This window comes from Pholcus phalangioides, unplaced genomic scaffold (genome assembly GCF_987345545.1).
Source record: "Pholcus phalangioides strain wild (caught in Gottingen) unplaced genomic scaffold, Ppha-v1.0 ptg000010l_1, whole genome shotgun sequence".
NCBI classification, from domain to species: Eukaryota; Metazoa; Arthropoda; class Arachnida; order Araneae; family Pholcidae; genus Pholcus; species Pholcus phalangioides.
The window spans coordinates 23017947-23023277 of NW_028301603.1; the positions used below are offsets into that span (position 1 = coordinate 23017947).

The following is a 5331-nucleotide window of genomic DNA, read 5'->3' on the forward strand; positions in this document are numbered from 1 at the left end:
GGAAAATTTCGACGTCTTAAAACGCTCCTGCCCAGAAATGACATGGAACATTTGAGCGTCTAAAAGCGCTCCTGCCGAAAAGAAGGTTAAGAGCATCATGGACCCCCCCCCCGGCCAAGTGATTTTTCTGAGGCCCTTTCTGGGAAACTTCTCAAAAAATTCACCTACTTCTCGATTTTCTGAGGCCCCTCTTTTCTTCGGGAGCCCATGCGTTAAAACGGCACTGGCTCACGGGACCGAAAATTTTCGCTGCTAACGATGAGTGTCCGTTAATGGATAGTAAAAAAAAATCAGTCTCATATCCGGAGTCCCGTTGACGGAATTCAAAAAGTGTTTGGTAACTGGAGATGTCCGCTAAAAACAGGAAGTGTCCGTTATGCGGGAGATTCCACTGTATATCCCCATAAATTCCAGGTACAGTATTGATTTTGCAGCCAGAAAAATTAATAGCCATCTTCAAATTTTAACGTCAGACCGTCTTTTAGTATTATTTCTGTGAATTTTTTTCTTGTAAATGTGATAATTGTTATTGTTGGAGATTGAAAAGAAAAGTATCGAAAATTGTTATTTTTTTTTCATTAGTACAGTTTATTCATTTCATTGCAGATTGTAAGGATCTCTTGGGAATATACGTGATGATCATATTACATAAAAAAATAAATATTTTAATCTTCCCCCAAGCCCCCCCCCCTCCCTATTGTCAACTGCACCATACACATTTCTGAAACAATTTAAACTACATTTAACATGTGTTACGTACTCCTATGAAATCGCGTATATAGGAATTTTATTTTATACAAAATTATTCGCAACAACGCATGTTGGAGTTAATTCTTCTACTTTGACATGGAGCACAAAATAAGGTTTTGATGAAATAAATAAGTTCCGGTGAATGCATAAACCTTCATTGATGATAAAATTCAGCCAATCCTTATTATTCAAATTCGAACAAAACCTTTTGCACCCGGATTAATCAGAAATATATACATATATATACCGGGTGATTATAAAAAAAACTATCCCGACATATGGGCCCCTAACTATCATACCATTCACAGAAACTGAATGAAATTTTGGCATAAGGTATTTTGATGTATGCGCTCAAGAATGATATGGAAAACAACAGTGTCACTCTAATAGTTATGGTTACAGTGAGAAAATTTCGAAAATATCAAATGGCAACACCAAGTTTTTTGTATTGAAATGTGATCTCCATACTGAAAAACACTAAATAGCGTTGGAATGGCACCTGTAGCACGAAAATCCCCGGAGATAGGCAAGGAAAAAGTACTTTGCCGTGCACCAGAGCATTAATGTTCGTTTCATTCGTCACACCGTTTCTTCGGCTGAGATCCCAGCCTGATTAGTCCTCCACAAGGTCATGTGGAAAATTTGTGAAACACAATAAAATGCTTTATTTTATGCTGCTTCTCTGTCCTTATTGGTTGTCCTCACTTTTAGCCTATCTACCGCCGGTGATTTTCATGCTACAGTTGCCGTTCGAACGCTATTTAGGGTTTTTCACAATGGAGATCACATTCCAATACAAAAAACTTGGTGTTGCCATTTGATATTTTCGAAATTTTCTCACTGTAACCGTAACTATTAGAGTAACACTGTTGTTTTCCATATCATTTTTGAGCGCATACATCAAAATACCTTATGCCAAAATTTCATTCAGTTTCTGTGAATGGTATGATAGTTAGGGGCCCATATGTCGGGATAGTTTTTTTTATAATCACCCTGTACATACATACATACAAAGTTGTATATATGTATGTATTAAAAATGGAATTGATGCAAACTACTCGGCGGTTTTATAGTGACCGTCTTAGAAATATGCGCACATGGCTATCCAATTAGAATTAGTGTTTTTGTAACGCACTAAATACGCAATCGTGTAGACGCAAGGTGTAGCAGAGTAAATAACGGAGTTTGCAAAGTAATACGGAGTGCTTCATACTCAATTATTACTTTAATTAATAGTAAAGTGAAACAAAAAAATTACATGACGCTTAGCACATACACCATACACAACCCAATCTCCGCGAGTACAGATCTTGACTGATGGCGAACGAACTGACTTGGCGGTACTACATGTTTCGGTCGCCAAGTCACCGCCAAGGTTGGCGAGATATCGTAATTCAACACTACTTCCCGATATGAAGCCCAATACTTTTGCGAATACAATTAAAAATTACTCTTGACAATGGCTTTGTCATGATATCAGTCCTTTGATCTCGGGACGGTACATACATCACAGACATTACATTATTTTCACATTTTTCACGCACTGAATGAAATCGAACATCAATATGCTTTGATCTACGATGAAATTGTGGATTTTGCACCAGCTTTATAGCACTTTGGTTGTCCACATAGAGAAGTGGAATGTCACAGAATCCGATAAGTTCTTTGAATAACAGCTTCAACCACACCAGCTCATTAGCAGCTTCACTTGCAGCTACACACTCGGCTTCCGTGGAGGAGATGGCTACACTGTGTTGAAGTCTTGATCACCAGGTGATAGCAGCACCTGAATTCAAAGAGACCATTCCAGAAGTTGACCTTCGAGTTTTCTGATCACCAGCATGATCTGCATCACTGTAAACACAGAAGCTTGATCTCAGAGATGAACGATACATCAGGCCCAAATCAGTGGTACCACGAAGGTATCTGTAAATCATTTTCACACGAGTCCAGTCATCTTTTGTTGGTTTGCACAAAGCTCGAGATACAAAAGCTACAGCAAAAGCTATATCCGGGCGAGTAGCCACAGCTAGATACTGTAAGCACCCAACTGCTTCTCTATAGGGAACATCGACAGGATCAGCTCCCTTCTGAGCTTTCATATATATATATATATATCGGTGAATAGTCCTGTAACATTTGTTATATCGAACCACTGGAAGAATATATATATATATATATATATATATATATATATATATATATATATATATATATATATGTAATTATCTAGATTACTCCAGGCTCCTAGTGGTCCAATATACATTTAGAATAAAACGATGACTCATGAAAAGAAAGAATCAGTTAAATTTCAATAGCATTTAATATTTAATCAAATGATCATATGAAAAGAACGAGTTATATTTACACAAAATAAAAGTCAATTAAAAAAATACATTTCCACGGTATCAAATTCTGCATAATACATAGACAAAATACTATATGCCCAATTATAATAATTTTAACTTGATGCTGGAATAACTCTCTTTTAATCACTCTTTATGCCTAATTTCGCCATCTGCCCCCTGTTAATTCCTCCTAATTTAGGTCTTAACTAAACGTCTATAATTTACTAAAAATGTGATAAGAATTTCTTTCCTACCTTTCCTCCATCCCTTTCATCACGGATGATCGCCGCTCCTGATGCTAATCGTTGCAATGTGTAAAAACAAAAATCTAACTACATCTTTTTTCAACTTGATTTCCAGCTTGCACTAATCAATCTTCCTTAAATTTTTCAAAGATTCCAAAAAGTAAAGTTTTGAGGGGTACGAACCCCCTATTTCTAATTGGTAGTCCGGCTTCAAAGAAAGATCCTTCCATTGGGTGATGAGGATTACGTAGGTACAAATTAGTATTAATATTGACATCATTGGTCAAGGTTCACCCCGTACGATCTTTCGAAGCATATGGGAGAAAGACGTTTTCTGTGGTGGGGTAGTCTTGACTCCCCCAGTGGGGTGTACTAAAAAAGAGGGGAAAAAAAAGTAGAGAGGAATCAAGAAAGTCAGAAATAAAGTCAATTGCCTGCAGGTGGCAATACAATGGTCAATAGTCTTCAGTATATAGGGGGGAGAGAGAGAAAAGAAGAATACGGAGCGGCTATTACGCAAACTTTGAAGGGGCCCTTTAAGTAAGTGGCCATAAAATTAAGGAGCGTTGATGGAGGCGAAGAGCATGTTCTGTACATTCAAAAGTCCCCTTTTCCCTTTTCTCTTATTATTATATTATATTGGGCTGGAAATTGGAACTCTCCCGCTTCATCTGATAGCGATGGCTATTGACGCCATAGCAATGCACGTCCATCTTGCGGAAAAAGAAAAAAAACGAAAAGAAAAAGAAAATATAAGTCGGGAGATTACAATACTGGCAATAAAATTATGTTTGCTCTTCAAAACATGAATGAAAATCTGGTATGTACAAATGTTCATCACTTGACACAAAGGTAAGCAATGTAGGAATGCATTGAAAAGAATACTGGTACCTAGATGCGAAAAGAAAAAAAAATATATATATGTAATATAAAAATTAGAAGTGAATATACATTGTGCGTTGTAGATATATACATGTGGTTCGATATTGTCGTAAGTGAATTGCAGAAAGATGATATAAGCAGAAATAAAATAATATACAAAAGAGCTTTGCAAAAATCACTGAGCATGAAATACACAGAAGCTTTTAAAAATTTCATGAATTCATAACGTAGATTACGTATCATCCCTTTCGATGATTTATCGGAAGTTTTTTTTTTTTTCTCGGGATAGTGAAGATACGTATAATTTCTTCGGATAACGTCACATAAAAATATATCAATAATACGTTTAGACATAGCAACAAGAAAATCACTGTTGCATTTATCACTGAAATAAATGTAATATTAAGTGTCGCAGAATATGTTTCCCTGAAAATGCTGCGCATTGATACTAGATAAGTTACAGCACATTCATTACTCTGAACTTCAACGTACTTGTTCAGTGCCTCGAGAGTTATTAGTTCAAAAGTGTAAATTTTCAAAATCCAGCTGTACAGGAAACAAATTGGCTTGTCGTGGCTCAATCCGCACTAGACCTAATGTCAGGAATCAGTCCTCATGATGTTCATCGTGGGTTGCACTTTGCAGCGAATGTACATCGTAGAGTAGAGAGAGCGTCGAATGTGTTTGTTCTTTTCACATGTCGGGGTGTAATGTGATAGGCCTCCTCGTGGTGCACTCTGGGTAACGCCAAATCTATCACACGTCATTATCATCGCTTTTTGTGCTCATATACTTCACCTTCAATACCCCAAATTACATGTGTTTTTCTACACATCTTGCAGTACATGTCTTGCGTCTCGTTTTGTCCTGTACTTGTTTATGTCTTTTGTGTCCAACCCTTCATCGTGGGCCCCGCTCAGGCGGGGAGGGGTCCTCCCGGATGGGGCATTGCTTCTAGCGTATGCTCCATCCGGGACGCTGTCTATCTGCGTGTTTGCCGTGCGTGGAGACCCGTAAGGCTGGAGATGGGAATCCTGGTTAGCCTGATGCGCTAGCTTTGGCCTCGGATTCAGCCGAAACGGGAGGCCTGGATTAGCCCCGTCTTG

The 5331-nt window shown here is 37.9% G+C and overlaps 1 pseudogene; it reads right to left on the reverse strand.

The window, feature by feature from the left end:
• Positions 1 to 2516: 2516 nt before the first annotated feature.
• LOC149081140 (uncharacterized) lies at positions 2517 to 2852 on the reverse strand (annotated as a pseudogene).
• Positions 2853 to 5331: the final 2479 nt, after the last annotated feature.